The sequence below is a fragment of the Abramis brama genome (genome assembly GCF_963993115.1).
Source record: "Abramis brama genome assembly, chromosome: 11".
NCBI lineage: Eukaryota > Metazoa > Chordata > Actinopteri > Cypriniformes > Leuciscidae > Abramis > Abramis brama.
The window spans coordinates 16,785,165-16,801,811 of NC_139973.1; the positions used below are offsets into that span (position 1 = coordinate 16,785,165).

The 16,647-nt window shown below is 38.9% G+C and overlaps 1 protein-coding gene across 2 annotated transcripts in view; it reads left to right on the forward strand.

The window, feature by feature from the left end:
• The window catches only part of lrrc7 (leucine rich repeat containing 7), a 112,985-nt gene that overhangs the window by 29,187 nt on the left and 67,151 nt on the right, over positions 1-16,647 (forward strand). The window lies entirely within an intron of this gene.

Consider the following 16,647-nt stretch of genomic DNA (forward strand, 5'->3'; position numbering starts at 1 on the left):
CTTGAACGCGATTTCAACCCCGCACTGTTTCAGGGTTAAAGGTTATGTCTGTAAACTAAATAGATACAGTGTTTATCTGCAGAAAATTGCCAGTACCTTTTCTGTTTTTCTATGGATTTTTATTCTTACAGTGTAGAATCCAGGTTTTTAAAGTCCCCCTATGGTGAAAATCAAGCCTTTGATGTTGTTTATATGTCAGTCTGTGTGGTGTTTTATATGATTTAAGACAAACCATGTGCAAATTCATGTCAACACTATTGCTGTGCATTTTCTCCTTAAAACTGCAGTGAACCAAAGACAGTCTAAAAAACGTGGTTTGAAATCGCTGGTGTTTCTTTGAGCCAAACGGATTTTTTATGAAAATTAATAAAAAGTATGTTTGCGTCTTTGATAATTGAGTTGCATGATTTTTTGCAGTTTAAAAAAGTGTTTAATAAAATGATTTGGTAGAAATCACCTTGGGTTACGTAAGTAACCCCTGCTTCCTGAGTAGGGAACAACACGCTGCGTCCGTAGCTGATGTTATTGGAACACCCTTGGGTGGTACAGATTGTCTAAAGCCCATATAGAATACATGTCAATTCATTGGCTGATGGTGCTGATTAGGGCTGTGCGATTTGGTGAAAATATCTAATTGTGATTATTATTTTTTTCTGACAGATATTGCGATTGCGATTTGATTTGCGATTTGATTTTTGTAAAGTCAAGCTACAGCTCAATATTCTCAGGAGTACAACATGCCTTTAACTTCAGACCTTTCCACTACCTTGTAGTCTAGCAGATGCAGTGTGCCTTTATATTAGTGTTCATTTTGTCAGCTATTTTTTTTATTTAGTCTTAGTCCTGTGTCTAATGTACTTTTTAGTAGTTATCATATTTCGTCAACAATGCCCTTATTTATTTAGTCTAGTTTTCGTCAATTAAAACATTTTTGTCCTGCTGCATAATGGTTAAATTGATAATCTCAGTTATTTTGCTCAAAATTATAATCATAACGATTATTGTCATTTGAGAAATATATTTCATCAGAATTATTGCACTTTCACCTACAAGCAAAAATCAAGAGAATGTCAACCCATACACGTTTTTTTTTTTTTTTTTTTACCTCATCTAGTTTCCTGATTTATTATAGGCTATTTATCATATAGGCCTACTGGTAAAACAAGAAACTTCTCAAAAATTAAAACAGTGACATTCCTAGTAATCCAATACATCCAAATTACTTTAATGTTTTCTATTAAAACAACAGCAAAAAATACTTATTGTTATACAGAGCTGCATAAGTGCTAGTCTCGCATAGCCAGACCTTAAGACTGACGGCTGAAGGTCTGGAATTCATAGCAGCTTTCTTTGACCAAGGCCCGCCCATAAGGCCGTTTGACCGACATGTCAAACAACCAATTACAGTTCGTTTCGTTCAGCGTCACGTTTCGGGGCGTGGAAATGTCCCCACAACAACAGACCGGCGTGCAACAAGTCAGTCAGCATAGAAAATCAAAGAAGGAGAAGAAAACAAGCAGTAAGTCATTGATCTGTTCACGCACATATAACCGCATACTTTTGAGAATCCTACGTTTAGCTGATCTTGATAAATGCTCATTGTCACTCATGTAAACACAACAGTTTTTCTTCCGCAATCACACGTCTGCGCTTTGTTTCCCGGCGGACCGAAAATAAACGCGACACTCGCGCCCCCGGAAATCCGATAAAATTCAACCAATCAGATGACGACTTCGACATTCCTGAAGTGTTTCCAGTTAAGTGTACCATATGCATCAGACGTTTAGCCAACGTTCCGTGGGCGTGACGTCTGAGGCTGAGACTACATAAGTGCAGGCATTCAGCAATCACAATCAATAGGCTATAGTCGAGACTTGAGATCCATGTTTGGATTTATTGCAGTTCATCACTGATAAGGTTTGATCGCAGGTTTAGTCGCAGCAAATAGCGCAAGCAGCTCGTGACAGAACACAGACTGACTGAATGGCACTTTCATTTAAGCAGAAAATCTAAAATGGAGAATGGAGATCGCTAAACTGCAGGTTACTTGTTTGTCTGTGTTTTCAGATCATCCGCACTACTTCAGCATTGTAGAGAGAGTATTGGCATATTTTTCATACAGAATCCACATCACAGCCTTTTGCGATTAGCTAATCGCAACGTTTCAAATCACGATTGCGATTTGATTTCGGTTAATCGTTCATCGCTAGTACTGACGCTGCCCCTCTAGGCATAGCGTCACCACGGAGTGAGGAGTTTACTATGCCACGGCCCTAGTAGAGTGAACTCTATTATAGCCAGAGCCTCATAAGGTAAAAAATTACCATCCCTAACCCAATGCAACATTCTGTTTTGTGACAGCTAGCCCTTTGTGGCCCCCTCCAAAACACACAAAAAACTAGATTTATGCAACTGGCAAGTGCGATCAACATAAATCTTCAAAGCCCTCACTGGAAAAAGTTTATGCAGTCTCTCATCCTACTGAGATTTAAAAGGTGAAGGAGAAAAGGACTGCAAAGTCACCACCTGGGACATATATGAGGTGGATGCAACTTTAGGCACATAGCCAGGCCTAGGATACAGAAAGGCCTTGATCAACCCAGGAGCTGATAAGACCTGTAAATATCTGATGCGCTTAAGGGAAGATCAGAAGAACCACCTTAACACCGTGTCCTAACCAGACGCGATGTGATAAGATTCCAGCGACAAATAATTTGTCTGTCCACACTAGACATGACTGCGAGATGCATCAAAATCAACAGCCAATCAGAACAGCGTGTGGGCGGGCTCTCGCGGCAAGTGCACAGCACCAGAGGGTAATCTTGACGGCAATCGCAAGAAAATGGATAAGTAGGCTACATAATCAAATGCACAAATATTACACCATTTAGACATGATTAAAAATACATAGGCTACTGAGTTACTAAAACAATCTTTGTCAAATAATACACTTGTTTGTTCACAGTTTGAACGTTCTTGTTTCCATTTGTTTAATTTCAAGATCTGAGGTGAATTATCCATTGTTGCTTTTACAGCTACAAAGCTGGGAGCACTAAATGATATTCAAAGTCTCATTGCACACTTTTAACATTAAACAAAGCACATAAACAGTACCTGAGATTATCATTGCCACACTTTGTGTTTGTTGTTCCAGCCACGACATCGCAGAAAAATAGAACCCGTTTCTAAAATAAAATCGTTGTGTGTCGCTGGCGTGGCTGGTTAGGACCAAAACTCTGATTAACATGGAAAAGATACCTTTTATCGCGTGTCACGTGTAGTTAGGACACAGTGTAAGAGTCAGAACTCAAAGTAAGGCTGATTCCAGAAGTTCAAAAGCGGGACCAGAAAGACCCTCTAGGACCACAAAAAGCTCCCAAGAAGAAACAGAAGGCAAAGGTCTCAGCCGTCTCACTCCGAGGATAAAACTGGAGACCAGGGAATTCCTTCCCAAGAAAACACTATCCAGCTGCACATGCTTGGCAGCAATAGCCACCATATAAACCTTGTAACGTGGTATAAGCCATACTGGTAGTGAACTGATCATTCAGCATTGAACCGATTGGGCAGCGGATAGGATCCTGCCTGCAACTTGCACACCAAGATTCAACCACCCCCCACTTTGGAGCACACAGCTTCCTAGTGGAAGGTGCTCTAGCATTTCTAATAGTATCCTGAACCTCAACAGAGAGACCATAAACATTAGGGGTCCCTGTTCAAGGGCCAAACCCAAAGCCTCCATATCCTTGGACATGGGTGACAAATCCTGCCTTGAGCCTGCTCTGATTGGAATCTCCCAAGGAGACTCCAAGAAAGAGATCTGCTTCGTAAACCAAATATGGGTCTGCCAGAGCAGTGCAACTTGCAAAAGGCAAATCTTGTCCTCCTGCAATCTGCTCAACACTGAGGGAATGGGGGGAAGGCGTAAAAATGCAGCCTCAGCCATGGGTGAGCAAGTGCGTCTATCCCCAGAGGTGCAGGATGCAACAGGGATAACCACAGGGGACGCTGACTTGCTCAAATCAAACAGATCCACCTCTTCCCTGTCGAAATGTTGCCATATCAGTCTGACTGTCTGAGGATGCAACAGGAAGTCTGCTGTGAGATTCACTGCAATCGATATATATAAACAACTTTACAGATAAGAACCGGTCTTGCCATCATAGGTGCAAATGACGCACTAGCCGATCCAAGCGGTGCGATTGAAAGCCCCCCTGTTAGTTTATGTAAGATACCACTGACATTTTTTCTGTCCAAACAATGATGTGATGGCCAAAGAAAGTGGTTTAAGACCATGATAGAAAAGTGACGACAGACACTGCTCACACCTCGTACGAGAAATTGAGTGTGAAACCAAATGGCGAGATCCCGAAGGCAATTGCACAAGACTCTTACCCTCTGGTGGTCAGACCAAGAAGGATGAAGACTTACGGACCTCGTCCACCACTGAATTGGCCTCCTGTGAAGCAACCCCACTGAAACTACAGAACCCAACAGTCAAAGATCCACAGACACACTTTCAACCAATCTGAAAAGAGACAGGCAAGCATGAAGCGACAAAACAAGACAGCCATGTCTGAATAGTGCGTGAGTTCAGTTGTATCCCCAGAAAGACCGTCTGCTGTCTCGGAGTGAGGACACTTTTCTGGGAGTTCAGTCTGAGGCCCAGGCCCCGTCGGCATTATAGAATAGCTTGCTGAGAAGGGCTGTTTCCATGATTTTGAAAGCTCCTGGTGGAGGTCATTAAAGAATGGTAACTGAGACAGTGCCACTCAGAAAATGCTCACTCAGCTTGGAGGGCCAATCAATGACCAGCTTCTCCGTAGAACCTCAGAGTAGGCCACTGAAGTCCGTGCTTCTAGGCCGCTAGGCAGGAGAGCATCAGCTTAACTAGCTCCGAATTCCTCCGACTCCAACGCAACAGTAAATAGAACGTCCTCCAGGTCAAAAGAAATAGCATCGCCTGCTTTCCAGGCTGGGACATAAGTCTTTACAGGGGTAGAGAGAGAGAGAGAAACAGGTCTGCTCGCTCTATAGCCTTAAGCTCGCTGTCAGATCCCCAAGGCCAGGTCTCGTGAGATGCCTCAGAGACAGGATGACGGGGGAAGGGCTGACACGTCTTCCTTTTTGAAGAAAGACAGGCGAGAACGCAAAAATCTCAGTTTAAAATTGTCACAATGCTGGTAGTGAGAAGTGCCATACAGCGTGGCTCATGAGATGCCATTCAGCATGAGACACAGCAAAGCACTTCACGCACTTACCTTGAGTATCGCCACTGGCAAAAGAACATCTGCACTAGCAGTTGCTGAGAACGCTGAATATTCAAAGAGGTAGAAGACGAAATCTAGCACGGGTCAAATCATTGTTCAGAAATATTTTTCTGATGAAAAGAAAAAAGAAAAGAAAATCTAAAGAGTTGATGGCATGTATGATATGATCTTTGGTGACATTATGCCTAGAAGAACAGCGTCAGCGCCATCACCCAGTGAATACGGGCTTCAGACAATATAGCATCAGCTACCAACGTTTAAGGTTTGTTTGTTTATTTAGGGGTGTTTTGTAGAAACTGTTGGCTTAAACCATGCAGTCTAACGAATTATTTTTTTCTATTATTCGGTAGAATTGTTTCAAACAAATATTATGATCCATTTTGATGTCATTATTCTTGCATTTATGAAGGTATTCAACTTATCTCACTTCCAAACAAAACAGATCGGATATTTAGTTTGACAGACAGTAGGTTTGAGAGGCTAATCCTGTTGCCTGACTGGAATGAATCCTGCCTAATAATTAAACAATAACAAAGGAGAAGGGAAGACAGTGACTTGGAGCACCCCAGAGACAGTTCTTGGAATACTTAAAGCATAGATTTGCCAAATAGAATTGCCCTGCCAGGCAGACAAGTGATTAACCAGTCTGCCTCAGACAGCTGAGATTAGCAGATATGTGGTTATGCACAAAACATTTGTTTGCATTCAGATCCATTTGGCCCCATGCAGTTGTCCAATTCAGTTCCATAAAGGTGAATTATATCACTGTGTAATTCTTGCTTTGGGGCTCAGGATTCCATGTTATATTCATGCCATCTGTTACACAAGCTGATCTGACACAAATATGCATCTGTTCAGCTGTTAACATTATCCCGGAAACTAGCCCCACCTGAAGAGACAAATCACAATGTTGTTTTCAAAGTGCATCTATGTGTTGTGTAACTTACTATGAGAAAAAAAAGAGGAAAAAATACATGACAGCAAGAAAAAGAAGTGTGCATTGTGCAATGTGAATTGAAATGTATTGTAAACACTGACAAATGATATTGTTAGAAAAGATTTTACTTTTACATTTCTACAAATGAAATACTGTAGTACAGTGTGTGTCTATATATGTATTTTATATATCTGTTGTAATTCAGCCATTTTTGGTCAGTAGGTGTCCTTGTCTGTGGAAAATGGGCTAAGCTGACCAAACTTGCCATCTCTTTTTGCCATTATTTTTTCTCTTTGAAGGATCTGGACTTAGTTCCTAATCCTGTTGTCCTACACTTCCTCTTCAGGCACTTTATCCATCTCCTCAGTTCTCACCCAGAAAGAATGGAGAGAAGGATGAGGTTGCTATGGCAACAGAGAGCCCACAGGGAAGCTAAGTACAAATAGTGTTGCAGCGTTGAGATTCCTGCTTCAGATGAAGCGCAGAATTGTGCTTCAGAAACTATACAGTATAAATATTGTCTTTTTAAATCTCTTCATTAAATAAGTTAAATATTGTCTCCTGCTTGGCCATTGATGCATGATGTCATGCTGTCTTCAAGCCCATGTAATGGAACGTTAGATAGTGAGTGTATTTCAGAAACTCTGAGTCTGCACATTTACACCTGCATAAAGGATAAATTGGCATGTCATCACAATGTATTCTCAGGTGTTGGCAAAAGGATCTACTTTAGGGTATGTAGACACATGTTTCATCATTAGGTGTGCACAGATCTGTTCACAAATTAGGAATTCTGTCAGACCTGATTTTGTGAATAGAAAACATTGCTTTCAACCAGGAAGCTGGAGATTTTCCCTTTCAGTTATTAGCGTCAGTGACCAGCTATCTAGCTAGTGTGCTAGCACTATTTCCTTAGCAAAAATGCAGCAGTCAAAAACATTTTCAATGCAAAAATAAAGCATTATTCATAGGGCAGATCAACAGCACCCTTGGCACAAAGAAAGCTGCTGTTCCAATTGCAAGCATATTGCATTGCAAAAGCAAATGTACAGCTCTGTTCCTTAAGCAGAAATAAATCATTGCATCTTGAGCAGAAAAACATTGCCTCATGGGAAGAGATACAGGTCTCTTCTGGAGGAGCAGTGATGGGACAGTTTACTACTGAACTTATCTAATAACCCAAGTGCTCCCACATGTATGTGTTTTGCCGTGAAAACAGAAAAAAGAGTGCCTAGAAGTTAGAGCTTTATGTAAGGCAAAGGACTGAGAAAACTCCCTGTTGACCTTGATTTCTATTGGCTTTAACCTTTTCTGTACTTTAAAAGTAGCATTTCACCCCCAAATTTCATTATTTATATCATTTTTCCATGGCATTTCCACTCCATATTGTTTTATTTCTCTGTTAAATGAGATTGTATAGTGTCTGAAGCTCCAAAAAGCACCAAGTATCCTTTATATTCCATGTTTTCTGAAGCCATATGATAATTTTATGTGGGAAACTAAAACCAAAAATTGAGTTGATAATTTTACCCAGATATATCCACCTAACTTATTTGCAATGCAGAAGTAAGCTATATTTTCTTGGAATGTGCAAGGTAAATAACTAGAAGAACAGCACAGTAAATGTATTGCGCTACAAACCTGTGTGTTCATGATTATGATAATAAATATGATAACAATTAACAGTTTGCAATATAAAGTAGCAGAACAGACTGTTTTTGTGCAGCTAATATAACTGTAAGCGTATGACACCGGAAGCCTTGCACATTCAAGTTGCAAATGCACTCAAATAACTTGGATGTTGCTCAAATCTCAATTAGGGTTGTTTCTTATTAAACTTGTAACATCACGATTGGCCATGTGACACACAAGAACCAATGGCATTTGGCGTCACTGGCATCAGGAGTAAGCTTTATTCAACATAGAAAGCATGTGTGAGTAATTCTTCCCCATTGTTTTTGACTGAGCTGAAACATTTTGGAAAATAAAGGATCACTTTGGTTTCACACTGGGTGTTGGGTGTTTTTCTCCCATCTTCTGTTTTTTCCTGTGCATTATGATGTTATGTGACAGCAAGGAAGGAAAGGTGAAATTGAGTTGTTATGACTGCAATGTTTCTTCAAAAGCAATCTGTTTTATCTGATATTTTCGGAAGGAAATGGTGGGGAATGAAGACAGCCATTTTGGCAGTAGCAGTAAAGAGCCTTAGGGGGCCTTTATTTCCCAACAAAAGTATTTTCACCTCAGTGAGTGGAAGAGAGAAGTGGTGTCCAAATACACCTGCAGGTCCAGAAAGTGCTGTAAAAGATATGTGTGCAGGGAGAGAGGAAAATCCATGAGCGATACTCAGTGGTCATTATCAATAATGATGAAAATACTCATGTTTTACTATTGAATGGATGTGGTTTAAGGGTTATGACCCTTTAATGTGTGTGCTCATGACTTTATTGAGGAAATAAGTAATTGAGTCATCTAACACACAATGTATTTGACTGATATGAGTTTGTGTACACCTTTCTAGTGTTCACACTTTTGAATTCTCGTGAATGTTACAATGAAAAGTCTTGGTATTAAGCCAGAAAATTAAACATTTTCACTGATAGTTCCTAGAAAGAAGGATACACTTCACACACATCGACCCCAATAACAGGTCATTATTAACATACAATTAATCTAACAGTTTCTCTTACAAATAATTTTATAATATTTCAAACACTCATGATAACTTCCCAGACCTGAATAGTACCATTTTCCTGAGAACACAGTTCAAGTTTTTGGTACATTGAAGGTATTGTGGTTTATTTACTTCTTTACCAAACAGAAATTACAAAAAGTTGTGTGAAGTAAAAAAAAAAACAAAAAAAAAAACCTGTCCTTGTATACATGCATTGCAAATGATGAAATGTATTCTTTTCAAAAAAAATTTTTTTTCCTATACAAACTCTTTAGATCTACTGTAAAGAGTATTCTAGTATATTCATCTGAATGTTTTACATGTGAACTATAGAGTGAGTTGTGTTGTTTCCCTGCCATTCACAACTTATCTCCCATGCTGGTCTATGGATAGTCTATAGACAGTAAAGTCTCCATTGGATGTAAACTTCACAGTCATGGCAGAAGTAGAAGGTCATCCAGGTACTTTTTTTACCTACTGTTTTATGAATACTGTGAATTCAGACATAGCCTACTACTCATTTCATTCACATACTGCTTTTCACCAACTATATATTATCATATACTATATAGTAGACATGCGTATTCAAACACTGGGTTGGTGTCTCCTTGGCTCAGAGCAAAAATATCACAACAGACTTTTAAGTAATCCATAATTACTGTGTCGAGTCAAAATTCCATAGGAGTTGAATACGGGTCAATTTGACCCCCTTTATGCATTCTTGGGGTAGTGATACAAAAACACATTATTATATCTTGTCTATCTTCCCCCTGTATTTCTCAATCTATTTCACTGCTCTAAAAGAAGACCAGATTTTTTTATTTTTTTACCCCCAACAATAATCTACTTGCTCATAATTTAAGATCATTGGACACTATTGGAAATGGGCTGCGTGTATGCTGAGCACAATAACAAATGCCTCATTTAGTGTAATCTTTCATTTATTTTAAATGAGTTGATCAGTTGTATCCCTGGAAAAATCACTTTCCTGTTTAATTTTCAACCATAGAGGCCAGTGGTATATCATCTTGAGTATTGTTACTGCATAGATGATTTAGGATCCTTGATTCTGGTATGACGAATTGAAAATGAAATGACCTGTTGAAATATGTCATATTTCTGTTCATATTTCTGACCAAAACGTCCAGGAATTTATTATATATACTCATAACTTATTATAGACTACTTCTGATGTTACATATAGACAATAGTTCATATTTGACCAACTGAACATATTTCTGATAAATAAAGTCCTCGATATTGAACTTTCTATACATATTCATTCACACAGCATACTGTATATATAGTTATGCTCTGGTATGTCCTGTTTCGTTTTGTCGTTCATGCATAATGAATAAATTTCTCTGAAAAGTTCACAGATAAATGTATGCATTTACAGTATAACCCCCCCCCCCCCCCCCCCGCCCCCCTCCCTTCATTCCCTCAGGGTTCTCTTGCGTTTGACTAAATTGTCTTATTTTGTGTAAATTTACCGATCTGTTCTGTTCTACTGCATTCAAAAGAATGTCTGTTAGATAAAATAAGGTGAGAGGATGAAGAGACAAATCTCTGGGTGTGAAATGTGTTTCAGTAGCAGGTACATTTTATTGTCACTTCAGAGTGTTCACTTCAGTTAGCTGATTTGACAGCCATATGAAACTGAGAAGGCTCTGCTAGCAGCATATTTAAAACAATATCCTGATCTAAGCACTAAAGGGCCCCTGTAGATTGATATAGGCTATGCAGATCTTTAATGAAGTAGTCATTACGTTAGTATCCCTGTGGGGATTTTTATGAAACCAAAAAATGCAAATTAGGTTGCTGAAGTGGTTAACAGCATTGTACAACGTAAGCCTGGCTTACAGACATATACAGTATTTACAACTGAGCATTAGGAAGGTGTATGCTTGGTGCTTCATTTACATAGTGATATAGTAGTAGCTATTTAGGATGCTTAAAGCATATTCAAGATGAATGCTTAGTTTAGAAGCTACTTTTTCTTTGGTTTCTGTCATTGTCTTTTTATTTAGAAGCTACCTTTTCTTTGAAGTTTTAACTTCCCTTGTTTTTTTCAGATATTTGGAGAAATGTCTATACATTTGTCTATTACATGTTTGTCTATACAATGGAAGTCAATGTGCTCCAATGTTGTTTGTTCCCAATGGTCTTCAAAATATCTTCTATGTTCCACAGAAGAAAAAAAATGCAGGTTTGGAACCACATGAGGGTGAATTAATAATGGTCATTTTTAATAATGTAAAAATGTAAAATTCACTTTATTGTGACCTGTAACTGTAGTTACTGTAACATTGTAAGGACAAAATGTTGATTCTACTAACATTATACTGCTAATTGACTGTCTACTAATTAACTGATGCTATGATTCAAGTATAATCTTATAAAAAACAATTTTAAGTATGCTTGAGCAATTCCCAGAACCTAGGTTTATTTAGACTTTGTAATGTCATGACGTTTGGAACATAAAGGAAATTGTGTGTGTTTTCCCCTAGAAGCAGCTGACCATGTAATCCATTTAGGAGTTTAGCCTGCTTTTCAGAATAGAATCATACTTGTGGACTTGTCAGAATCTGTAAAGGAAGTCCTTGAACGCATGGAAAGCAAACCAAATGAAAAGTCATTTTAGATTAAAGAAAATATTTCTGGGAATATTGCTATTGAAATTAGACAGCTTACTCTCAAATGCACGTTCACAAGTTCACATTTCAAAATTCAAAATACTACCAGGGCACTTTTATCCAGTGGGCTTGGATAGGAGGAGGTCATGGACAAATGTATAATAAAATATCGTTGCTGTCAGGCAGAAACCTCCATATTTACTTTTTTCATAAATCATTACAATTGGTCACCCTTTATGTCTGTAGGTTTTGCAAATATTTAACAAACTTAAATACTAAATACATATACAATGAGCTATGTTCCTCACTGGCTTTAAAGAAATGTCAAATTCTAAAATATTAAAAATATATTTAAGAATTTGATCTATCTTGCTTTCGGAGGAAGATGCTGCTGTTTGGGAAAACAGTCATGCAAGAGAGTTCTGGTAGGGAATTATACCAGACCATGACAACAGACTTTACTGAAACAAAGTCGCATGATTTTTTTGATGCGCATTGAGGAATTTATTCGGTAAATGAGTTTATGCGCATGTTTTCTTATCGGATAATAGAATGTATCCGACTCAATCGAGCGCATACTTTTTTTATGCGCATTTTTAGAATTTATGCGCATTTGGCATTTCCATCCAGCAGTTTTTGATGCGATATCCCAAAATGCACATACAAATAGGTGGATGAAAACATACTGTAGCTAGTGAGTGCCCTATTTTATTTAAAGAATTAGCAAAGTCTGAATGTGTTTGTGGAAGTGTATCATGGCACGGACAAAGGAGATTTCCGAGGAACTCAGAAAAAGAGTTGTTGTAGCTCATCAGACTGGAAAATGTTATAAAACCATCTCTAAAGAGTTTGGACTTCACAAATCCACAGTCAGACAGATTGTGTACAAATGGAGGAAATTCAAGACAATTGCTACCAAAAGCAAGAAGTGTAATAGTCCACGAGGTCACAAGGGATCCCTGCAGGGAGTCCACCATCAGGAGAACACTGAACAACCATGGTGTGCATGGCAGAGTTGCAAGGAGAAAGCCACTGCTCTCCAAAAAGAACATTGCTGCCTGTCAGCAGTTTGCTAAAGATCATGTGGACAAGCCGGGCTATTGGAAAAATGTTTTGTGGACCGAAACAGAACTTTTTGGTTTAAATGAGAAGCGTTATGTTAGGAAAAAGAAAAACACTGAAGAACCGTATCCCCTCTGTGAAACATGGTGGTGGTAGTATCATGGTTTGGCCCTGTTTTGCTGCATCAGGGCCAGGATGAATTGTCATCATTGAGGGAACAATGAATGTTTGAATAATGAATGAATGATGTCAGCACATCTGTCCATGAACTGAAGCTCAAGAGAAAGTGGGTCATGCTACAAAGACAACGACCCAGTCGTTCTACCAAAGAATGGTTAAAGAAGAACAAAGTTAATGTTTTGGAATGCCAAGTAAAAATCCAGACCTTAATCCAATTGAAATTATGTGGAAGGACTTGAATCAAGCAGTTCATGTGAGGAAACCCACCAACATCTCAGAGTTGAAGCTGTGAGGAATGAGCTAAAATTTGTTGTGTAGGACTGATCAGCAGTTACCGGAAACGTTTAGTTGCCGTTATTGCTGCACAAGGGTGTCATACCAGATCCTGAAAGCAAGAGTTCACATACTTTTGCCACTCACATATATGTAATACTGGATAATTTTTCTCAATAAATACAGTTGTAATCGAAAACCCCCATTGCAAATCAGGTTTATTGGCAGAATTTACAGACTTTCAGCTGTTTGGAATGAACAAATCAAAAAAAGTAATTAGCCCCTTTCATACAGCAATTCTGGTAAATTACTGTAAAATTTCCAGAATGACTTTACTGGTAAATACACAAATATGCTGTATACACAAGCAACCGCGTTCTGGCTTTTTACCGAAGAGACCATTCACATATCAGCTCCAAAATACCAGGAAATTCTGTGATGTCAGTCATCAGAAGTGATCTTTAAATGCCGCACTGTTGTCTTCATCCACCCGCATGAGAAAAAGCGCTTTAGTTTCTCTATTTGTTCAATCTGACAGCATTTTTTGACGTCTGAGTGAAAGGCAGAAGGGAATGATGGAACACGTTTTTACTCTTAAAAACACGAGACACGCATAATAGTATCCAACTGCAGAGCCGCAACACTGATGAATGGAAAAGAAGGCTGGGTCACAAGCGCGACATGTTGAAAAAGCTGCGAGACGTGGGACAATGGTCAAAGATGATAATTTTGCAGATATTTAGATAGAAAAACTATTAAAAAGCTTACTGTAAACTGTGCTGATTAATCACGTCATCTCCATAATAACTTTATGATTGGCCCAAAGCAGACTTCTTACGTCAAAACGTTCTGACGTTGTACGTGATCATACCGGTAATCTTCGTTCCGCGTTCACACAGAGCACATTACCGGTAATTTATGGGTAATGTTACAACTTCCCTTATTTTTGAAAAGGTCTCGTTCACACATGATTTCTTACCGGTCATTTACTGGTAATTTACCAGTAAAGACGATGTGTAAAGGGCTATTGAAATAGCTCAACACAACAAATGTTTCAAGTGGTTTCCCCAAATTCAACTGAAAATGCAACTTTTAATGACTTCTGCAGTCTCAAAATTATTCAGCCCCTTCATGGCAAGCATCTTTAGTACTGGGTAGAACACCCTTTTGCTGTTCTGACCTGCTGCAAATGAGATATATAACCAGACACAAGCTTCTGGCAGCGTTTCTGAGGAATCTCAGCCCATTCCTCATGAGCAATGGCCTCCAGTTCAGTAATATTCTTGGGTTTGCGTGCTGCAACCACCTTCCTCAAATCCCACCAGAGATTTTCTATGGGGTTCAAGTCAGATGACTGTGAATCCATTGTAGAATCTTCCAGGACTTCTTCTGCAACCAAGCCTTTGTGGAATTTGAGGTATGCTTGGGATCATTGTCCTGTTGGAAGGTCCAATGATGCCCAAGCTTCAGCTTCCTCACTGACGTTTTCTCCTAGAATTTCCTGATACTTCAATTAATCCATCTTGCCTTCCACATGATGCAGGTTTCCAGTGCCAGAGGATGCAAAGCAGCCCCAGAGCTTCACCAAGCACCACCATGCTTAACTGTAGACAGAGTGTTCTTTTCAGCATATTTCACCTCTAAGATCTTCCCAGAGTTTGCTCTTACATGTTCCCAAATCACGGTTGACAACCAAAGGAGTTATCTGTGGACGCCCCATGTCTTTGGAATAGTCTTCCTCTGCATATCAGATCCTGTGACTCATTACAATGTTTTAAATCTATGCTGAAAACACACCTCTACGCTGTGGCATACAATTGCCCCTTGGTTTTGAGACACTTTTGAGTCAGTGTTGTATATTAAGTTGTTGTTGGGTGTTTGAGTAATTTTTAGACATGTAAAGCACTTTGGTCAACTTGTGTTTTTTTTTTTTAAATGTACTCAACAAATAAATGTTGATTGATTGATTGATATGCTTCATTATTCTTCCTCCAGACATACCGCTGATCCAAAGGGCCGAAAACTCCAGTTTTGTTTCATCGCTCCACAGAACAGAATCCCAAAACTTCTGTGGCTTATTTATATGATTTTGAGCAAATTGGAGCCGTATTTTCTTGTGCTTTTGGATCAGTAGTGGTGTACGTCTTGCAGTTCTGGGATGGAAACCGCATGCGTTTAGTACCCGCCTTACTGTGCAAGCTGAAACCTCAGTGCCTGTTGCCACCAAGTCTTGCTGCAGGTCTTTTGCAGTCACTCAAGTGTTTGTCTGAACCTGCCTTCTCAGAAATCTGGTTGAAGCCGTTGATAGCTTCCTTTTTCTGCCCCATCCAGGTAGTGTAACCACTGTTCCTTTAACTTTTGTGAACTATGCTTCCACCGGTGTCTCTAGGAACATTTAGTGCCTTCGCTATCTTTTTGTATGCTGTTCCTTGTTTGTGAAGGGTGATGAGATCTTCTCTTAACTTTTTGGACCATTCTTTTGACTTAAAAGTTGCATTTTCAGTTGAATTTGGGGAAACCACTTGAAACAACATTTGTTGTGTTTAGCTATTTGAATTACTTTTGTTTCAATTGTTCATTTCAAACAGCCGAAAGTCTGTAAATGTTGCCAATAAACCTGATTTGGAATGGGTGTTGAATAATTTCGATAACAACTGTAATTGACAAAATTATATTTTGTCTCTTTGTCTACTTTTAGGATTTTTGTGAACATTTCATGATGTTTTGGGTCATATTTATGCAGAAATATAGAAAATGATAAAGGGTTCACAAACATTCAAGCACCACTGTAAATAATTTATCTGTACACAACATTATTATTATTTTTTTCATTCTGCCATATCATCAGAAAAGAGATGTAAAAGTTGCTTTGATTAAAGGCAGGGTAGGTAGGATTTTTCAAAAAAAAAAAAAACATTCCAAATTTGTTTAAACTGTCTTTATATACCAATACATAATTAAAATGTAAGTACTCTGAAAAAGAGAGTATAAAAATCGAGTGTCTGTAGACCTCTCACGACTGTTGTAAACACAGCTAATTATTTCCATTCACTCCCACCCCCTCCCTTCTGGGCTCCTTCCAAAGCCACGCCCCCAAAACACATGAACGCGCGACGCCAAACGCGCAGGCTCAGCTGGAAGACGCATTTATTTACCTGAGACGAGTGGAGAGGAAGGAGCCAGTGCATGCAGTGACATCATGTCAGAATCACATGTAATAAAAAATACCTAACTTTATCACTATAAATATAAACAAATAAGATGGCTTTTAGTACTCACTATCAAGCTAGCATATCGATACTGGTAAAGTTTAAAATATATTTTGTTTGATTCGGTAACGAGCTATATTTAGGCTATAGGTAACGAGCTATATTTATAAGGCAAAGCTAAAAACAGGTTGCATTGATACACGTTTTTCCATTACCATCAGTTAAACTGTGATGAAGGTGAATTTCGTGTAAGATTCATAACATATACGGTGTTTTGCATGTAAGAGTTTCCATGATGAAAACATTGTTGACTCTGATGAGGACTAACGTTACACTCCGGAGACAAGTACCGCATCGTCGGTTCGAGGACAGGTCCGGGGTCGAGGGCGAAGCAGAGGAGGTCGTT